The sequence below is a fragment of the Microtus ochrogaster genome, unplaced genomic scaffold (genome assembly GCF_000317375.1).
Source record: "Microtus ochrogaster isolate Prairie Vole_2 unplaced genomic scaffold, MicOch1.0 UNK2, whole genome shotgun sequence".
NCBI classification, from domain to species: domain Eukaryota; kingdom Metazoa; phylum Chordata; class Mammalia; order Rodentia; family Cricetidae; genus Microtus; species Microtus ochrogaster.
The window spans coordinates 25,466,920-25,489,883 of NW_004949100.1; the positions used below are offsets into that span (position 1 = coordinate 25,466,920).

The 22,964-nt window shown below is 40.1% G+C and overlaps 1 protein-coding gene across 1 annotated transcript in view; it reads right to left on the reverse strand.

Moving 5' to 3' along the window:
• LOC113458078 (POU domain, class 6, transcription factor 2-like) overlaps nt 1-22,964 on the reverse strand; it is a 229,440-nt gene that overhangs the window by 63,219 nt on the left and 143,257 nt on the right. The gene's annotated exons all lie outside the window — the stretch shown is intronic.

Here is a 22,964-nt window from a genome sequence, read left to right on the forward strand (position 1 = left end):
TAGAGAGAGAGAGAGAGAGAGAGAGAGAGAGAGAGAGGGAAGGAAGGAAGGAAGGAAGGAGGGAGGGAGAGAGAGAGAGAGCTGTTTCTTTGAATAGTAATGCTCAAAGACTTCATGTTTTTGCTTACATGGGATTGACAGAGCATACAAAATTGTAATATAATAAACTTAAGAGAAATAGAACTGTCAGGGCTGGTACAAAAGCACGGAAATTAAAGAGAACTCTGATGAATTCACACAGTGACAGGCAAAGGAAACACATTTTTTTCGGAATCAGACACACCCAGTTTTCAGGATGAATCATGCCATGAGTCAGTTTTCATGAGAATCAGGATAAATATGAGAAATGTTTTAATAGAGCAGACTCATATAATACGGCACATGCAGCACAATTTTGTTTCTAACTCTTTGATAGTAAGATGTAGATAAAGGATGAGCCTTTCCATATACTTTTCATATAACTTGACTCAAAAGTTAAGAGAAATAGTGATGTTGTTTTAATAAGGCTCCTTTTTTTTCTTTTTTTAAATTTATATATTTATTAAAGATTTCTGTCTCTTCCCTGCCACCGCCTCCCATTTCCCTCCCCCTCCCCCAATTAAGTCCCCCCCCCAGCCCGCCCGAAAAGCAATCAGGATTCCCTGTCTTGTTGGAAGTCCCCACCTTCATCCAGGTCTAGCAAGTTGAGCATCCAAACTGCCTAGGCTCCCACAAAGCCAGTACGTGCAGGAGGATCAAAAACCCATTGCCATTGTTCTTGAGTTCTCAGTAGTCCTCATTGTCCGCTATGTTCAGAGAGTCCAGTTTTATCCCAGGCTTTTCCAGACCCAGGCCAGCTGGCCTTGGTGAGTTCCCAATAGAACATCCCCATTGACTCAGTGTGTGGGTGCACCCCTCGTGGTCCTGAGTTCCTAACAAGGCTCCTTTTAAGACACAATCCAGCTTATGTTCATTTGGGCTCCTGGTGTCTGCTGGGAAGGACTGGGTCAATACTTGAAGAAGGAATGGCAGAGAAGAGGAAGGCGTGTGAATCAGAAGCAAGGACTCTGTTGTCGCTGTGCACTGTTTGACTTCTACTGCTGACTTTGGCATCAGCCCTCCAAAGAGTGTCTTCTGCTTGTTTGCCCACAGCGTCCAATTCAACCTTTGAATTTCAGATTTCCCAGGAACCCACTCACTATCCACCTGCCAGGAAACCTTAGCGAAACTGTTTGATAATCTGTCCACAAAGAGTGCAACAGTTTGCACCAGGAAGTTCAGATTCTTCTATCTTGCAGTCCAGACCCCTGGTAAAATTCCTTTTGATCCCCACATTTAGCTCGTCTCTTTATTTTAGCAGTCGTTCAGTACCCATATGGTGCCCACATCTGCTCAGCTCAAGCCTTGGGATTGAAAGGCCAGTTGATACAATTTGCTGCCCCTATGGTCCATGTGGCTTTTTATTCCACAAATGTCCACTTTGAGTCTGCCAAGACATCTTTCTTAGAAAGCAAATACAGTTCAGAGAAACGCTGGTCTTCTTTTCATAGAATACTTTTTATTATTTAAAAAATGCCCTCTTCTTCAAGTCTATAATCCACACGCAATTTTCCATAAGCACCATTTATGAACCAAACCTGACTTCAGCCAGTCCTGAAGTCCACCACTTCTTCAGCAATGCTCAGGAAGTTCAACGTCCGCATTTTGTATTGGTTAGCCTTTTGTTCCTATAGCAAACTAACTGCTGCAGGCCACATCTACGTCTTAAAGAAGTTTATTTGTTTAGTTCTGAATCTTCAAGGCCATGTTGCGAGGGCTTGGACAGCTCTGGTAGAGCCCTAATGGCAGATGATATCACTGTGGCTAAAGGATATGCCAGATCATATCTGACAAGAAGACACAGATTCTAGACACATCCCTAACTGACCTGAAGATCCTTCCCACTTCTTAAAGATCCCGCTGCTTCACACTGCCCCTCTGGAGACCAATGCTCCCACTTGAGTCCGGGAAGAGAGACTGCATCTGAATCATAGCACCAGTCACCTCTCCCTTTGGACCATACCTGGTTTATGAACGAGGTAATTGGGATGAACATGTAGAGGTATTCATGTCATTCTTAGTCTGCCTTGTGTCCTGTGCAACTTTTTCAGATTCTCGCCTTTGTCATCTTGAGGATCCACCTGGAGACCACTGCAGTCAGGGGCTTCTTCAAGTGCTTTCTGTGTGGAACATTTTCTTCTCATATATTTGCCAAACCAAAGTTATTTCCCATCTTGAGACTTTCATTTAAAAATACCCCTTGGTGTGGGAGAGGTGCAGTTTACGTTTGTTCTGTTCTCAGCATCCAGACAATTATATTCTGATAAACTTGTTTGATTGAAAAATGATTACTTTCAATTAAATGCTTTTATGTTCTTATAAGTTACGGTGTGTGCGTGTTTATAAGTTAAGTGTGTATTGTGTATGAGAGAGTAAACACATAGGCATGCTTTAATATTTACCAAAATATAATATGTGGGGCACTGTTTCAAACTGTTCACATCTCTTAGCTGAGTGGGAGGATCAGCGGGCAAGAGGCACATGGCTACAATTTTTTTACTTCGTGTGAGGAAACACTGATCAAATAAAGAAGACTGTAACTAGACATGCAAAGGCTTTCTAGGCTCATGAGAAGTTGGCTTATTGTATTTCTTATAGCCGAGTTTTATAGTTCAAAAACATCAATACGGAAACCAAATCAGGGGTGCATGAGGTTTCATGGGTAGCCTAATTCCATTGTGTGCTGAACTTTATTAAGTAATATTTTTGTTTGTTTTTAAAAGTAGTTATCTTTCTTCTCGGCAGAGTAAATTCATTCTCTTCTTCTAAAATAGATGTGCAGCTAAATGCACAAGGAGGATACCAACAAGCTTAAGCGAATACAACCAGCGTGCACGCAGCCTTCCTCCTGCCCTACAGGAGATATTAATACAAGAGAGCACCCAAGCAGTCCTCCCTGCTGCCCATCCGAAAATGTTCTGGAAGCAACAAGCAGACACAAAGCTCTCTGCAAAGGCAAGCCCACGCTGCCAGACAAAAGCCAGAGCCAGACGCTTCAGCACACAATGTCCACTTTATATGGAAGGGCCATGGGCCACTCCATACCATCGGAGATGCTCTGATGGGTGGAGACACAGAGTTTTACTTGGCTTGATGTGAAGGGTTGTGACATGTTGCTTAGTCTTCTTCAATGATATTCCTAAGGTACCACATAGACTTTTTAAAAACAAATATTTATTATGATGATCAATAATTTATTGTGGGACCGAGATAGGAAATTTAAGTCAAAGTATTCATATTACTTGAAGTAATATATCTACTCATTCATATATATGTCCATATTCATAATACATATATCAACTGTGTCAAATGACTCAAATATTTAAGTTTAAAAAACACAGAAAAAATCTCTACCATTGTGTTCCAGATATAAAGAAATATAAGAACTCAGTGAAAAGAGGCTACTGGGATCTGGAAGAACATACAAATTACCAAGCTTCTGTTTCATCTTCTCTGTCAATTCTAATCTGGCATACTAGACCTGGAAGAGATTCAGATGTCTGCATGTAAACTGAATTTGAAAAGACTAAGGACTTGGGTTCTCCATAATGGGAGGGAAAATTCCTCCAGAGTTCCACTGATTGCCCCCTAAAATCCAGGTTTCCAAATAAGTTGCTTTACTGAGATCATGTTGCTGATTAGATGAACTATTCACGACCTTGGTGAGCTATTGCATCTGTGCCCTTCAGGCCTTTTGCTGTGAATGGAAGGACACAGAGGAACAGACACTGGGGCTCAAAATCTCGGATGAGAGCCCAGCAGGTCAGGAGCCCTCATAAAGACTTCTGACTTTCTGGTTATCCATAACCCATAGACCCCACTGTCCAACAAGGAGGAAGGTGTTGCCTCCAATCTCAGTCAAGTGCCCTGGCCTGCCGTGGTGTATCCAGCTCTCTGTCCCTGCTCCTGACTGAAAGTCAATCAACACAGACTCTTAGGAGACCCTAAGAACTCCCTACTGCCCTAAGCAATCTTCCAAGACCATTGCAACTTCCTCTCTGGGAAAGGCAGGATAATAGTCCCTTCCAAAATTGTGTACTTTCAAAATTGTGAAGCCAGTAGATGCTGTGGGGGCAAAGGTCCTCAAAGACGTCATAAAGTTAAAGGTCTTGAGAAAGGATAAATCATCTTTTGTTGTCTCTATGGGTTGTATAAACAAGGAGCCTCAGCTGGACTTTACTACACACAGAGGAGGGGGAATCAGGTCACAGAGAACAGAGTAGAAGAACAGAGTCACAGCCCAGTAGAAGCTGAAGCCAATGCAAACAAACTCACACCTTGGCCTTCAGAAGGCACGTAACACCTTTATTTCAGACTTTGGTTTCTAAACCAGGGATAAGTACATTTATATCATCAGCTACACAGTTTATGACAGTATCTTCGAAGAAACTAATACAGTACCTTTTTATTGTCTACACCTCAGCCATTCTGGAAGTATTTGTAGTTAGTCACTCAAACAAATGGAACCACTCAGCTACTACCCCTTAGCATATAGTATTTCTTCTGGCTAAGAGAGTCCTGTTGACCTGATATTGAAAAACAGCGACACCTGGGTAAAAATAGAAATCAACACGAACCCTTTGCCTACTCTGGTAATGTGGGAGTTAGAGGGCAATGCCCTCTGTTAGTCCATTTCCTATTGCTATAATCAAATGCCACAAACCAGAGAACTTATAAACTTAAGAGGTTTGTTTAGCTCATGGTTCTGAAAATCCAAGATCACGACATGGCATCTGCTTGTTTTCTGAGGAGGACCATCATGCTGGGTCATGGCAAGTCATGAACAGCACATGGTAAAAAGAGCATGCTGCCTGCTCTTAGGTTTCCTCCTTTCTTTATAAGACCACTAATTGCATCATGAGGGACTCACCTTTATGACTGTAATTCCCTCTGCATTAGTGACTTTTTGTTGCTGTGAAAAAACACCATGATCGAAAGCAACTTATAAAAGAAGGGCTTTGCTTTGGATTATGGTTCCCGACAGAGAGCGTGCAGAAGAGCATTGCAACATCAGGAGAAGAAAGTTGAGAAAGGACAACTCAAACACACACAGGAAGTAAAGGAAGAGGGAGAGAGGGAGAGAGAGAGAGAGAGAGAGAGAGAGAGAGAGAGAGAGAGAGAGAGAGAGAACAGGAAGAACTGGGGGAAGGCTATGAACCCTCAAAGCTAAGCCCTAATAACATACTTCCAACCTTTGTACTTCCCAAAGGTTGTCTGATCTCTCCTAACAGTGCCACTGCGTAGGACAAAGCATTCAAATATGCAAGCCCTGAGGAGTGGGTCACTTTTCATTCAAAACAAAACACATCATGATTTGAGGAACTAATCTCCAAATATAAAATTTTATAGGCACGCTTCACAGCAAACTTTAAAGTTTCTGGAGGGAAAACTGTAATCCTAATACAGTGCATGAAAAACATTTATTTTCAACAAAAGAAAAACAGAAAATAATAGAGTGATGAAGAAACCCAAAGATAAAGCACAAGATGTTTATGTCGAAGATTGAGGTTGATGGTTGATTCCTACAAACACTTTAGCTAGTAGATTACACAAAGGAAGCAGAGGAGATCTAGGCCAGGTCTCATCAGAGCTACGCAGTGCCGACATGTAGGTGCTGGAATGATCTGCTTGCTAAGATGTTATACTCTTCGGGCAAAGGCAGCTTCTCCTGCAGGAGCAAATCTTCACAATGCAAGCTCTTAATACCTTAGTAATAGTGAAGCCCTATGTAACAGTGGAATGACCATAAATTTGGAAAGACAGGTTGCCATCTACAGAGCTGACAATGTATCTCCAGTGCCAGCGCAAAATGATAGCACATGGCCCTTGCTCAAACACTGTTAAAGGCTCCAGATGGTGAGTGACAGAGTATTAAAACACACACCAGGTCCTTCTGTGCATAGGTCTATGTGACTGCCCAGGTCTTATGCTCATGAAGCTGACCCTCTAGTGACTGCTTCCCTCTCTGAATAGGGAGGGAGAACACTTGGACTATAGGCCCATTGATGGGAAAGTAAAGATGGGGTGTTCCAGTCAGACTATAGTAAGTAATAAAACTCTCCTGAGACAATACTATAGGTCCATTTTGCCTGTAAACTTTAATTGTCTCATTTAATTCTCAGAGTGTAAACATGGTCTAATGTTTAGACATCTTGTATTACAATACAAACAATATTGTATTGTTTCTTCCTAAAGTCAATATTGTGTAGTTCCTCTACAGTTTATAAGCACGCAGAAAAGTAGAATCATCTATGCTAACAGCATCATATTATCATAAGGAGCATCAACTCCTTATAATACATTTGGTGACATCTGGTGTTTATACCATTATAACAAATTTTTATACATAGTCGAGAAGTCTATTCTGGGCCCATGCCTTCCAACTAACTTCTCAAACTTTTCACACTTGTTTAATGTTTTTCTTATTCAGACTTGGGTTTTCTGACTCTACCCAAGTAATCCAATATGGATTTTGATTGAAATTATATGAAAACTTAGTTTGGGTAAATGGAGCATCACTTTGTTGTATAATTGTCCTATTTCCAAATGGTTCTATGGGAGTTGGATGCTCACATTCAGAAGAATGATATTAGTCCTGTGTCAGTTCCCTGTAGAAACTAACTCCATATGGACCAAATTCTTCCATGTTAAACCTGAAATGCTAAAACTACAAGAAGAAACCACAGCAGTGTCCTTTGAGACATAAGTGTAGGAAAGGACTTTCATAATAGAAACCCATTTGCCCAAAATAAAGGCCAGCACTTGACAAGTAGAACCTCATAAAACTAAGAAGCTTCTGTACAGCTAAGGACGTAATCAATCAAGTGAAGAGAAAGCCACAGAGTGGGAGAGACTATTTCCTAGCTGTGGAGCTGGCAGAGGATTAATATCCAGAATACACAAAGAACTAAGGAAAAGGCAGAGTCAAGAAAATAAACAACCCAATTATTCAAGTACTCCTTTATGGTTCTCAATAAAACCTCATGATTTTCTTTGTGAAGATGTTACATGTGGATAATTCATGGCTTTGTACCTTCTATTATCTTATCTGTGGGATACAACTGCTCCCTGTGAATTTATCCTGAAGCCATCTGCTTGTGGTGAACTTGCTTATTACTTCAAAACATTATTTAGTTGTTCCTTTGGATCTCCAAGGTGCGTCTAATCATACTGTCATCACAGAAACATAATTTTTTCTCCTCTCTCACTGGTCTTACTTTTATTGTTCATTGTATTTACGTGAACTTTCAAACAATGCTAGAGAACACTGGCAATGGGAAGAATTCACCTGTTTCTGGTTTAGAGGAATTGCCTCCCATGAGTCACAGTGAAGTATTTTGTTCGCTTCTTCTTTCACAACAATTTCATCAGATTAAGTATACAATCTGTCTTTCTTAGTATTTCATGGCATTTTCCTTCTTCATCAAATAATGTCTTTTATACCAAGAGCAGTATTCTTAAAAGTAATAGACTTATTGATTTAACACATTATATTAATGAAGTTACTAATATTAATAATTATCTTGTAATTAGTATAGTTGAGTAGTTCTTGTGATGTGGTCTTAAATATAGGCTCATAGTCTGTACTTAATTTTTTTATTTTTGTTGGTTTATTGATTCTATTTTTATTGATTTAGCTTATTGTCACCTTCACGTGGGATATCATTTTGATATTCGCATTTGCAGCAAATAAACTTAAAAGTACTGTAAATTTTGACACATTGCTTACTGCTAGACCCTGAACTAGGATGGCACTTGATATACAGTGAACACTTGAATTGGTGAGTAAAAGAATATATTCAGCATTTTCAAAGTTTCCATCAATGAGTATAACATTTTCCTTATAAATGTAGTCAAATTTCTTGTCTTGCGTCTCATATACTTGTCACAGGATATCTTTTTCATTTCCTTTCTATTTAAAAATTTTTGTATAATATATTTTGATCATGTTTTTATTCTTCCCCAACACCTCCCAGCCCATCTCCACCCACCCAATTTCATATTCTCTCTCTTCCATAGGATATGTCTGATTATTTCTTCACAATTTGTGTATTGAACTTAATTTTCCTTTCTGTATCTAACATTACGACCTGTGGATTCTGTTAGCAATGGTTTTGAGGGGGGATCTCAAGCATAGGTGAGTGTTTAAAAGTTAAAGATTGACACTGGACTCATTCCTTACTTTAGTCTCTACCTTGATTAGGAAAGTTTCTCCCAGAACCTATAGTTCAGCACTTTGGCTAGATCCCTGGACCACAAATCCCTGGGATCCTCCTGGCTGTACAGTATTGTGGTTACAGACACATGCCACTGTGTCAACTTCTTATGGGTGCTGCAGATACAAACCCAGGCTTCATCCTTGTGCAGCAAGCACTTTACCATCGAGAAAGCAGCTCCTAAGACTCACAATGGTTCTTGAAGTAGAAGTGATAATGTCTGATAATTGATTGAAATGAAAATTATTGGGTCTTAAACAATCATATTGAATAGGAGTCTCTGGATGTAGGTTCAACAATTTGTTTTAAAATCTAGACTAGAGAACAATTGTTTTATGATTTTCTTCAGTAATACAATGAGTGCTATTTCTGTCCATGGTCACATAAGAAAAACACATTCCTTTCAAAATCATCTCTGGAGCATCTAGCCCCTTTTCTATGCTCTAGCCCCTGGACCTGCAGGTACAGCTAACATGGGTTTCACACTGTGTACTCTGTGACTATGACCCCTTATACTTGTCCTGTACAATATCTACTACACCATATTTGTGGTTGATACAAGAAAAGCAACAGATAATTTTAAAGTAATCATGAAATATTCATTCTATTTAGGGGGAATTCATTAAACTGGCCAACAGTGACATATGCAAGTCAAAATCAGAGTACTTTGAAGAAACTACTTTGAAGAAAGGTTGCAATATAGAGAAAATATTTTCTATTCAAATCCCATAAGTACATTCACCGCAGTACCCATGAACATTTTGAAACCCAATAAGTACGGAGAGACAGTCTCTGGTCTCTCAACTTACCATTGCAGACATAAGACACTGGGATACCTACCCTGCTGTTCCTTACTCAACACTCGCTTAAGATAGCAAAACCCTTCATGTGGGTGCTCCTGACTCAAACCACAGCTCACAGGCTACGCACAGCAGCTGCCTTGCTCTGATGAGGACCCTCTCCTCTTAGTCATATGTGGGCTTGAGCAACTGTGACTACCTTGCTTAAAGGCATCGTGAGGGATGATACGGCCAGGCTCTCCTGGCCTCAGTAGCTTGCAATACCATGTGACTGCCTGCAAACGGTATAAGACAGGTTCACGGTGTATATTTGACAAGCATCAGGTTCCTGCTTGTCAGTAGCTAAGAATAAAACAGAACATGATACTTCATGAGCTGAATTGGTTTATTTCACTGTCCCCAGGAATTCATAACACTCATGTCAAGGAGATAACCTCACACACCACTGAACAGGGATGATGTTCCTAGTGTAGGAGGATGTCAACGTAGCATCGTATCAAAACTCTAAAAGAAAAAGGTCAAGTCCTGAAACTATGTTCCAAATAAAATGATTTTATTTCCTTTCTCCTTCCTGATTCTCATCCCACAGAACACAGAATTTCGGAACTTTGGGCTACTTTTACCCTGAACTGTTTCTGGTCAGATCAATGACAAGTCACATTAACAACGACATTTAATTCCATCGGTTGGTGACCAATTGTGTTAGGTGGTTTGGGTCCGTTGATTTCACTTAGTGGTCCAGTTGAATCTGATAGGCACCAACTTTTCTTGTGGCCCTGTGTAGCGATGGTGCCCAGAGCTGACTTCTGCTGAGCTATTATAAGGATGCTGAGCTCATATTCCAAAGTCCAGTGAATGACCCAAACATGTCTAAAGTCACAGGCTTGTCATCTACCCCTGTCATTCTTTTTGGAAAAGAATACAGCCCTAAATTAAAAGTGAGAAGACTAGAAATCAGGAAGTATTCAAATTAAGAAACTGAAAGTGAGAAAAAAAAATACTCCTTAGACCAGCTGGTCACACAAAAAAGTTACAGTTACCAACTATGCCAACGAATTTGAATTTAGATCGTTAGATGTGATTGTTCCTTGCTTCTTCGGGTCTACAGCCTGGCTAGTTCAAATCTTTTTTGTTTGGGAAGTTTAAGGACCTTATTCCCACCCTTCTTTTTCCTCTGCTTCTAAAATGGCTGCTGTGGGCAGGAAGAACATTGCTTTCCGCTGCTCAGTATGACAGTTCAAAGACAACGACAAAATAGTCTTTGTATTTTGCTGAATACCAGTGTATATCCTTCTGAATTAACACATCTCCGAAAACGGACTTAGGGCATTTAAATGCCCATTCCAACAAGTAAGGTAGCCCTTTAAGAAAGAGTTACCAGTCACTCAGTGTGATCTTAGGTTTAGGGTCTTTGAGCCTCTTTCCCAACTGAGCAGCTCTTCTTAAGAGTGGCAGCCGTGGTCAGTGCGGTGGTCAGAAAGAGTACAGCCCAGAGCCAGCCTTGGTAGCAGCCATCCACTCCCAAAGTCCTCAGCCTCCGTGAGCCCTTACAGCACTCAGCTTATCAATTTACTTGCAAATGGCTCCCTGAAGTATTAACCCAGGTTAATTATTCGTCAAATATGATTATGCAATGGTAATGTAAAAAAATCGGAAATGCAGGATGGAATTTTTCACTCCAGCGGTTTGGCAATTGTGGCAGCTGGTGGAGGAGCTGGAGTAATTACCAGGCCATTCCAGCTGGTGGATCAGCGCTCCGGTTCAGGAGGGGAAGGGGGAGAAAGGCAATAAAGGGCTGGAGGAGCGGGAGTAGGAGCCGTGCCAATCGACGTGGGGAAATTTTCACAGCTGCTGGTGGTGATAAATGAGAAACGGTGGCCCTACTTCTAATCAATACATGTAAATGCTACTCATTACAGCCTTTATACACACTTCTCAATTAGCCTTTCCTCCCACTGGTAACAAGGAATGTCATGCTTTCTGGACTGTGAAAGTGGTTCAGCGCCGGGTTCACCTGCAGCACAGTGACGCTGCTGGCTCCGGGCAGCAGGTGGGAACTGGAGCGCGGATTCCTGCTCAACATCAGGCGAATCGCAAGTGGTTGAACACGGCTGTTTCAGATGCCACTTGTTCACTAGGGGAGACGCGTCATACCCCCATTCTGTATAGCATCTAAAAATTCAGAAGTGATTTAGAACAGTGGCCAGAAGAATTGGAGCCAAATATCCTCTTCCTGCTTAAAAACAACAAACTTATGTCTAAGTCGATTTTCTAAGAAATCAACTCACAAACACACATGAACCTGATTATTTGTTAGTCTGTGAAGGATTTCCTGATGTGGCATGTGTGGCTTCTTTTAGCTTTTGTGTAGGGAGGTAAAAAAAAAAAATCTTTAAACAGAAAACCCCCAAGCCATCCTGAGCTTAACTCACCTTGTTGCTTGTTCCATAAGAGAGTCTTTGCAGCAATGGCTTTATGTGGGATGCCCTTCTGTATGCTGTGAACACCACTGGTGATTAAAGAAACTACCTGGCCTGTTGATAGGGCAGAACCTAGATAGGAAGGGGAAACTAAACTGAATGCTGGGGAAAGGAAGGCAGAGTCGAAGAGAAGCCATGTAGTCCCAGCCAGAGACAGACACAGGACAGAATTTTAGCCAGAAAGCCACAGCCACATGGTGATAGAGATTTTAATAAAAATTGGTTAAATTAATATGTAAGAGTTAGCCAATAAAAAGCTAGAGCTAATGGTCCAAGCAGTGATTTAATTAATACAGTTTTGTGTGATTATTTTGGGCTAAGTGGCCAGGAACTAACTAGCAGCCCTCCTTCAACAATGGCTCAGCTTCTTCCTTCTCCATGATGGGGATCTCCATCAGGCATAAAGTTACCTGATGGCTATATCAAAAAACTAACTTTAAAAAAAAAAAGTGTTCAGCTCCACTGGCACAGAATTCCCTGGCTGCCAGATAGATGGAGGGAAGTGATTTGAATTGATATCCTCCATTTGTTTTGATTCCTTTCATATGAAATATAACTTTAACCCAGTAGAAGATAATCCTATAGAAAAAAACCTATCAGGACACTCTAACACATACACACACACAATCTACTTATAAAAATTATATTTTACTTGACTCAGTGCTATAGAAATACTTCTGAATAGTTATAACAATACTTTTGAAAGTTTGAATTGTTGCATAAGGAAAAATCCGCCCAATTTGAGTTAAAAGTCATATGCAAAGGTCCAGAAGTTTGAATATTTATTGTTCTGCTTGTCTGTCTGTCTTTCGCTATCATCAATCTTAGGCACATTTTATTTATTGTTAGTTTGCAAATAAATAATATTTTAATTGCCAAACAACCGTTAGAGTTAAATACCACAGAATGACCATTACTTCAGAACCAAATTATATAAGTTCACTGTGTATTAAAGAGCTGGTGCAAGTTTGCTATGGGGGCTAAGTGGGTAATCAGGTATACTTATGAAGGCTTCTTTAAAAAACAATTTATATTGAAATCAAATTTCAATTTCAGCGAAGGGTAGTGTTGATTATTTGCTGTTCGCAGAGCATCATTGTGTTCTAAGGACACTTGGACACAAGATGGAATACAGAAAAATGGGTGAAATTTCTACTCTCATGGCTTCCTTGGGATTGTCTTAATATCTCTCTCAATGAGAAAAATGAGAACATCTCTCCCTGCGAAGAAACTGAGAAATTATCACCAAGCACAAGTTAGCCAGTTTTTCTGACCTCACTAAGAAATGCTCCAGGAGCAAGATAAGGTAATTCACCCTTGAATCTTTTGCTGCCTTTTGGTTGCTTTGAACACCAGAGAGGCAAGCATGTCTTTTCAGATATGTTTATTTTCACTATGGTATTCCAAAAGCAATATCCACTCTTACACTGATCCTGGATTTCTAACTGAATTTAGACAGTCTTTTACTAAATAAGGATGTGAGACAGAGATTTGTTCTTGGAGTCCAATCTACTCATACAGAATTTCAGCTGAATTTCCTTTCTAAGGTAAATGTACTTTGTTCACTCCAAAGAAACCTTAAATCAGAGAGCGGGAATAACTTGTGATTCTAATAGGAGATAAGAAATGGCTTATATCTAGCTGCTGGGCTGCCTGAGAGTGCATGGCGATCACAGATTTAAGCGTCGGGATATCTTTGGTTTTCTTTGTTGTTGCCTTGCAAGACACAGTTAGAATGAGAATAAATATGGCCAATTTCATCTTGTGTACACTTGGCACTGATATTAATCAGGGCCTTGGATAAAGACGAACAGTAGAATTGCATATACACAGGAACCCTAAACATTCAGTCTATATGTAAGAATATTTCCTAATGCTTACCATTAAACTAGAGATAGACATCTAATGTAGTCCATTTATACATAATAATCTAGGTGTCCCAATACACAAATATTCAGATTCATTGCATAGGCTCCATGACAGTCCTAGATGCAATTTATGTCTGGGATTCAGCTCCCCATAGTTAAGAAACAGAGCTGTTCATAAGTTTTCTGGTTCACACAGAATTCTTAGAAGAGGATTCATAAATGTCACTTGGCCTCATGTTTTACTTCTAGGGAGATGATATGATTAAAAAGGAAATGAATCCACATAGGCATAAAAATACAAATTCACATAAATGACCTGAACTGGTTCTTCTGTGTAGGACACCCAGATACCCTCGCTACCTTAAATCTTTTGGTGTCATTCTAGCCTGAATGTGGTCAGTTCAAACAAGAGGAATTAAAGTCATGTTAGCAGCCTACAGGATATAGGAATTTACTTTCCTGTCTTGGAGATTTGGGGGGTGCTACCTGAAATAAATTTTCCCCAGGTGTTCATATGACCTAATCTCTCCCTTCATTCACACTTCAGCTCCATAGTCCTCGTATAAAATAACTGTGTATAACGTGAGTATACTTGTGGCTCTTCCAGTCTTTATTGTTTTCAAGCCCTGTGTCTGTCCTCCCCTTATCATTTGTCTTTTACATCTGTATGTTGTTCCTATTCCTCACTGTAGCTTCTAGAGCATAACACACCTTGAATAGTGCTTGAATGAATGAATGTTGCTTATCTAAGACAAGGTACTAAAATGCCAGTAGTTAGGAAGCAAAGGCCAGAGGATCAGAAGTCCACAGTCATCTTTGCTTATGTAGCTAGCTTGAGATCAACCTGGGATATATAAGGCTGTCACAATGAATAAAATAAAATACTAAAAATGTATAAAGTAACCGTCTTTTTAGTAAAGAATCCAAACTGACTGTCTCCCACAAAAGTCACGAATGCTTGTGGTCAACAGCACTGCACGTGGGCAGGTGCAATTGAGACGTGCTATCAGTATGAGTCACACACAGACTACAGATACCTTATAGAAGCAGAAAGGAAAATATATAAAATCCCTCATAGAGTGTTTAAACGTTTGGGAGGCTGGAAAGATGGCTCAGTGGTAAGAGCACGTGTTGCTCCTTGCAGAAGACCTAGATTTGACTCCCAGCACCTTCATGGTTTCTCACAGCTCTCTGTGATTCCAGTTCCAGAGGATCTGATGCCAGCTTCTGATTCCATAGGAACCAGCAATGCATGTTTTACATAGACTTAGATGCAGACCAAACGCTCGTGCGCATAGAATAAAATAAATAAAACTAAAATATCCTTATGGAAGTTTACATTTTTAATCTCAGTAATTTAATTTGTGTGTTGAAATAGTATTTTATGCATGATTCTGAATAAAATTTGAATTTAATTTATCTGATTTCATTTTATTTTTTTAATGTTGCTACTAGAAAACTTAAAAGTTACTTGTGTAGCTTGGTTGGGCTGTGGAATGGCAATGGCCTGCAGCACATCCCACCTACTCTTCAGTCCACTAAGCTAAGATGTCACCCTACTCACACTCAGTATCAATATATGCCTTCCAGAAAAGCATGTGTTGCTATAGATTATAATATATACCTTTAAAATACCTTTGTATGTATTTAATAGAGATCACACATACATTTGGTTATGGCTTTCTTGTTTGTAGTGTTAGAGAGTATTAGCTGTCATGCCAAGAGCTCCGAATCACCAATAGGACAACAACCCAAGCTGTTGAGTGGACTATAATTAAAAAAATCGTGAGCCGGATATGATCATCCTTACCTCAAAATCTACACTATGTGGGAAAATCCCAAGGCAGCCCACACAGTCTTTTCTAGAAACAGAAAAGATCTCAGTACACAGTTAACTAACATAGACTGACTAAATATCTTACTCAATGAGGGAGTGCTCATGGACAAATCCAACCAAGAGCAGATTATTAGCAAAGCAATGCAATGTCCATCCATTTTCAGATCCATAGCTCAGATTTGATGTCACCCTCTCACAGCTGGACTTTCCTGGAAGTCTGCCTGTCCTCTTCCTGGTGACTGTTATACTAATCCACATTCTCCAGTTTGTGAATCTCAGGGGATAAAGGATATGCCTCTGCTTTGTGTTGCTTTGCTTTCACTGGTTGCCTTTGGATGTGGTGTGTGCACAGATGCCCGTATTACTGGGAGAGCTTGTACCTTAGCCTGTGAATTGTTATCACGATAGAGGCTAGTCTCCACATTCAGATAAAGATGTGTGTCTTTGCTGTCTTGTGTAAGAGCTGATGATGAGCCAGCCGGGAATGGAAGCTGTCACTTTGCATTGAATCAGAGCGATCTGAACAATGTAAAGAAATTAAAAGCTCCTGGTGGCCGAGGATCCCATTTCAGTCATCAGCTGTGGCAGGGACAGGCACCATTCAGGAGGCTAGAACCAGGGGAAGCTTTGGTCCTCGGGGGATTTCTTACTAATGCTGCTTTATGCCCCACTTCTTTTTAATGTACACCAAGAACAAATGAATTGTTAGTTTTTGTTTTTGTTATTATTTAGGCCTAGCTACTGTGGATGGAAAGAGATTGAAGTGGGAGTTGGAGGAGGAGAAATATCACAAGGAAAAAGATGTAATGCACTAATCTATCCAACAAGAGAAAGCAATAACAAATGTATATGCAAAAGCATATTTGTGTTTTAATGTGAGAAAATGATAATGAATACAAAATGTAATTCTTTATCATCTCTCTATCTTCCTCCCTCTCTCCATCCATTTTCTCCCTTCCTCCCTTTCTCTTTCTCTCTCAGGCCTGCTGAAAATGAATGAGACTAGCAAACCCAAGACTGATTCTTATTTCAGGCTCAGAAATATGAAAAAATGTAATATATTTTTTAACAGAAAGTCTCAGAATATATGCTTCAATCTTGGAGGTTCAAAAAAAAAAGGCAGCGAATCAGGCAGAAGGACAGAAGGTTACAGATTAGTACTGGTCATTGCTCAAAGAGTATGGGTTATAAATAATAAAGGAGGAAAGGGTGAAGGACACTAAAATATAACTGGGAGCCACAACGGAATAATCAAAGCAGAGAATCTAATTTCAGCTTTAAAATACCAGCCAGCATTGACTTCCTACTCGGGGATCTTCCTGCTAACACTACCAAAGACACAGCATGCCTTCTTCACATATACATGGTTTCAAGTTTTAAGATAGGTACAGGCTAGTGTGTGACTTCATGCCTAATGCTGTGGTAGCTTTTTTCAATTATAGATAGAATATAACTTTTCTATCATCAATTAATAAGAAGGGTGGATAATAATACAACAGACATTTTTGTATCAAAGGTCAGGATCTACTATCTTGTATAGGGCATGACGCATGGACATGTTAGAAAACATCTAACATTAAAAGTCCCATATGTACTTGCATTGCTTTCACCCACCTTTTCAGATTATCTATAGAGGATGAGAACTTTACATTCTGTCATACATAGACAGCACACATGAAGGCAACATAAGGAAAGGAAATGTATAACCTACTGGAAATCTAAAGATCATGCCTTTGCCAAGTGTCTCAGGCAAACATGAGCAAATTCAGCCTCAGAAGAACACTATGTTATAGAGACAGGAACACGTGCAAGATGCCCCTCTTCAGAAATGTCTGAGTCACTCAATGTGTGTCTGCCAAACACTTTTAGTTCTTTTGCCTATGCCAATAGGTTCTGGGCTTGTGACTGTGACTGTCAATTATATCTAACCTGCTCCTATGAAATAGCACTCAATATGAGACCTTGGTAATGTAAGAGCCCCAGAAGGAAGGGAGTATCTGAGGAATTAAACTCTGTAATGTGTCTAAGATGTCATGATTGTCATCATCTCGGTGACAATAGCTATAATGACAACAGCAAGAATGCTCGACATCCTGAAAGCCATGCTTGTTCATTTCAAAATACAACTGGCTGTTTCATAAGAGAGAAGTTGTTGATCTTTTTTGAACGGTTCAATTTAACTTTAGAAAATGCACAAAGACAAGTAGAAATTTCATAGAGGGTTGAATTTTGTAATAAAATTATTAGTAATCTAAGTAGTCGTTTCTACTACCCTTGTCCTCCAAAGTGATCCTTCTGGGCCTCCTTCCAGACACGTTTAGCCATTCATTTGGACCTGGCCTACGGTGAGTGAGCCAAGAGGAGCACATAAGCTCTGGAGGATATTCAGGCAGAGCACAGGCTGCAGTGCTGTGGGTGTGCACAGATGCATTTCTATTCCCTATATAGAAATGTGTTTCAAAACTGGTAACTTGATTTTTCTCCTTGACATACGTGAGGCTGCTGAAATGTCAGTGTGTAGAACTGTAAATAAAAGAATAAAAAATACAACAAAGGTCATGACGATCAAGGAAAGCTAAAAACTCCTTCTCCAGGAACTTGAGGCACCATTGCTCAAAGGCAATACATTGAGAGCAGACAGGTGCCGAGAATGAGCAAGAGCTAATAGAAAAGGCCTTATGGTTTCTGAAATCTTTACTGAGCCACAAAGGACAGTGGCTGAAGCACCACCCTCAATCTAAACACACCCAGAATTAACAGACAATTGATTCTCTAAAATCTGGAAAGAGAACCGTGCATACTGGAAAAGATAATCCCAAGGACCAGTGAAAGCATTGCTCGCACAAGAATCCAATCAAACAAATGCTCCATTTCTTAGTGCCCTTCTGCACCCATGATGCTGTGGCTAACTCAGGTCTACACTTTATATTCTCATGGCTCTCTGATGAAACAACTAACTCCCCTAAGAGATAAGGAATTCATCCCATACCCAGAAAACTGATGAATAAAATAACTAAGACAGAGACAAACCTGTCATATATTACACCTACCTATTGAAGAACCAACTTTGCTGGCCAACATAATTCTTTTGTATCATTTAAGCATTGATTGAGGAGCTACTCTTTTTGTTAGCTATCATGACAGCTAATTTGTGAAAAAGATTTAATCTGTTCAGTATATATGGGCCAATATTCATATGCAGGGAACTGAGGCTCAGAGAGGTTAAGTGACTTGCTTAAATCACACAGTTCCAACTGATGAAATGAACACAAACACACACTCACACACACACGGCATAGTAGTTTGGCATTTCATTGACCCATAATCAGCAGGCAGGTTGGGATGAGAGCAGTCAGTCGAGCACTATGGGAAGGAAATATTCCTGCTTAGTTCCCTCCCTTGAAACTGCATACATCCTCAAACTCTCTTTAAAGGTACTTCTGTATAATTCTCAGAGATGAGGCTGGCTCCTGTGAGGTGGCCTGGCTGTGTCAGAATTTGTGCTATGTCCTTTCAGACACAGTGCTCTCTGCAGTGTGGACCAATCCTTATGTGTGTATCTGTGAACTTCACAGATTGATCACACTGCAGTCCAGGAACATCCATGCCCTGCAGGTTGATTGCAGCACAGCTTTAAGAAGTGCTGAATATTTATAGGAAATGTGAAGACATACTTCATTAAACAACTATTTGTGGAAAATCTTCAACGAGAGGGTTAAGATTACATTACAATTAGTTATGGAAATGAAAAGGGAATCAGATCCCTCTCCTGGGCACCACACCAGCGATAACCACCTTAGCTGTTTATTACACATGCATGTCTGCTTTAACTGATCTTTCCTCCTGGATGGGTATGCACACTTCTGAGCAAAGATAGGCCAGCCAAACGCATACATTACAGGAGAAAACCGCAAGTGTATCATGTGCTTACTTAGGGTAAAGAAGGGGGAAGAATAAGAAGTATGTATTTTGTGAGGAAACTATTGATGGATCTTTTCTAAGCCAGATGGGAAAATCATTTGCAAACTGCTAGTCTTAAACATACCACTTAGCAAAGAGTTCTGGTGACAGAAAATCCTGGATGCCGGAAAGCTGAAAGTAAAAGCTAACACGGGAGTGGGTGTGGGGCTTTGTCTTTGCTCTGCACTGGGGAAAGAGTGTTACATAGGTGGCTAGAAGACTTAACAGATGAGAAATTGTGGTACCTGAAGTACTGGCAGCTTGCTGGCTTTGTACCTTGTGCAAAGCTGGGGCTAAGACATTCCTAGGTCATTGTCTTAATAAGTAGGCTTTGACTTTTTAACCTTTCCACTAACAGCAACCCCCTCCCTCCTTCTCTCAAGCCACCCTTCCTCCCTTCCTCTCTTTCAACAATATAGAGCTAAAACAACAGTTTTACACAACAGTGGCTGCCCTTACATATTATACATGCTGACATTTCTTCACTGTGGGTCATAGCAAGAAGCAATGTTGAAAGATCAGAGTTCTAGCGAGGTGGCAGAACAGACTCTTGTAAACTATCAAGAAAGTCTGTCACAGCACCAAACCTGCTGGTTCAATCATTTCTCAGACCCTTGCCATTTCACCAGTCCTGCACCCCTGCGAGGCGACAAAAGTTTGAAAAGGTGGAGTTTCAAGTAAGAAAACGTCAAAGCACGGTGCCGTATTATTTTTCAAATCAAAGGATGCAGTACTACGTTCCACAGAATTCTGAAATGTTCTACCTTTTTTCCAATAAAAATAAATGTGATTAACCTACAGTATTGATTTTTAACTCCAAGTGGAAATTAACAGTCCAAAATGAAGTAGAGAAGAAATGAATATAAATATTTTCAATATGAAGATGGTCTTGCTGAGTTGTCAATGAGTTATGGGACGTTATGTTTTCTTTGAAGCTGTTTCTGTCATGCAATAGCTGTGAAGAAGCCATGAATTTCATCACTCAACAATTAATATTTCAAGAAATATAATCTGTATAATATCTTATTGATTCTGATTCAAAATATGACTTTTCACGAAAGGTTGTCTATTGCACTGGTATATCCTGTCTCACAGTGTGACCATTTTAACTATATGAGGTAGTGTGCTAAGATGCATTAGATTTGATAAAATAATATCAGGCTCATGGGGTCAATGAGCTCTGGTCGGTATATGTCTCAGGCAATAACTGGCCAACTGGTCCTGTGAGTGCTGGCTGTAGCTTCTTCCTGCTTTGAGACACCTTATTCTGCGTGGATTTTAGTCCATGCCATTTCCAACAGTATCAACTGAGAGTCTGTCCTCCACCTCCACGAACTTCAGTGCACTGTTCACGCCTGTCTCCATTTTGAAGTGCAAGCCCTCACTTGGGACACATCACTTTATAGCTGAATAACTTACAAAATATATTTTTTAACTTGTAAAAACTGTGGCATTAACAAGATCATCGCTGGTTTATTTTGACTATTATATAAATAGGTTTCAGATCAAGTTTTTAAATCTATTTATATTGCTTACTAACAACCCAGTAGCACATTGTTTAAAGTCAGCTGGCACTAAGACTCATGGGAAATGGTGTATTTTTTTTTCCTCTTTCCTTTTTTCTTAGTTTGCTTTCAAATCTAGATTTCTATGATGCTTACATAGTTATCATGCACATCTGCCTTAAAACTGAAACTGTTCAGAGGGGATGGAGGACACCAGGAGAACATGGCCCACTGAATCAACTAAGCAAGGTTTACACGGACTCACAGACAGAAACGGCAGTTAATGGGCCTGCATGTGTCTTCTCTAGACCCTGTGTATGTGTTATAGGTAACGCTTGGTGTTGGTGTGAGAATCCTAAGGGTGGGTGTAGGTGTCTCTCTGACTTTTTTGTCTTCTCTTGGAACTCTTTTGGACCAGCCCTCGATATGAGGACTTTTGCTTTGTCTTATTGTATCTTATTTTACCCTGTTTGGTTGTTATCTCTTGGGGCCTTGTTCTTTTCTCCAAAGGAAATGGGGGGAAGAGGTGAGGTTGGGGGAGCTAGGAGAAATGGAAGGAGGGGAAACTGTAATTGGGATGTATTATATGACAGAAGACTCTCTTTTCAATTAAAAAATTGTAAAAAGCAAAAAAAAATTGAAATTGTTACATGTAATAGTTATTTCAAATTATTTTTAAACTTTTGTCTTAATAATTTCCTTAACTACCTAGCAAATTTCCACAGTTTGGTGGGTAGTTTCCATCTTGGTGAGTTCTCCAGTCTGAAGAAAGGACTCACTTTCTATACTTGGCAAAGACAATTATTCTCCCCTCTTCCCAAAGTTTGGTGACTGTATTTGAGGTCATCCCTTCTGTTTGTTTGTCTTTGGAGGTTTGTGTCTTGTACATTTCTGTACAGGTATGTTCTCTGGGATTCAGGAGAAAGTAGAAAGAAATTCTTCATCGCCTGATTTATATGTGCAGTGATTTTAGTTTTCAATTATTAGTTCTTCCTTTGTCCCTCCCTCCCCCCTCCCTTCCTCCATCTCCCTCCCTCCCTCCCTCCCTCCCTCCCTCCCTCCTTTCCTCTCTTCCTCCCTCCCTCCTCTTCTCTAACTGCAGATGGGATCAGCATGATTCTGGGTTTCTGGAGGTAGAAAATGCTGTAACTCAAGCTTCACACCCTTCTAGATCTTTCTCTTCACTCTCCTCTGCTCCATACCCCAAGTCCAAGCTTTTCTGCAGGCACAGGGAAGATTTATTATCATAAAGATTTATTGTATAACAAGCAAAACAATAATTCATTTGCTATTAAGAAATTTTCTGGGTATAACACTGCTGAATTCTCTTGAAATATACCCTATCTTTCAAAAGCACAAAATTGATATGCACCTGAAAGCACGGGCCTCCTGGCTATAATTCACTTACAAAAAGGAGCTCTCTTGGGCTCACCATACAAAGAAGGTGCGCATTATACAAGGTCACTTCAGATAATTTGGGATGGGTTCTTAATTTCCTCCTGTACTTTCCCCATAGCTGTATGAGATACCGTTTGAGGGTCTGTTTCTAGTTTTGTATTTTATTTCCTTGCGAGTTTTTTTTTTTCTTGATGTGCAATCATGCTTGTGAGATGTTTACAGAGAAACATCTCAACATGAATAAGAGGATTTTAAAGTTTCTGTCCATGGGAGGGAAATCATCAGGATAGATGACACTAGAAAGAAAGGAGCACAATGTCACAGAGAAGGGGATGGCAGCTGGCCGGAGAGTAAAAGTCAACAAACACCCCAGGAGAAAGGCTAGAGCAACAGGTTAGCCCCCAAGAGGAGGACGTTGGGGAGAGAGACATCTGGTTTCACTTTTCCCACTCTCTTCCGGTGTTGGGGTACTGCCCTAACAGTCTCTTCACTCCCTCACATAAACAGCAGGGGCTGGAAAATTTAAATGACATTAGACAGGGAACGTTCATAGCTAGCAGCTTGACTACTAGTGGGGAGACGACGTACTCAACAAATGGCAGTTAGTAACGACAGGGCACAAGATGAAGTAACTGACTTCGCGATTCTCCTCATAGCTGTCTGGAGTGCACAAGTCTAAAATGGCAATAGATGGGACAGTGAAAGACTTGTCTCTTATCTGTCTCACCAATACAGAACAAGCATGCAAAGTTGAAGCTGATAGATAATTTTTTTTTAATTTATTTATTGAGGATTTCCGCCTCCTCCCCGCCACCGTCCCCC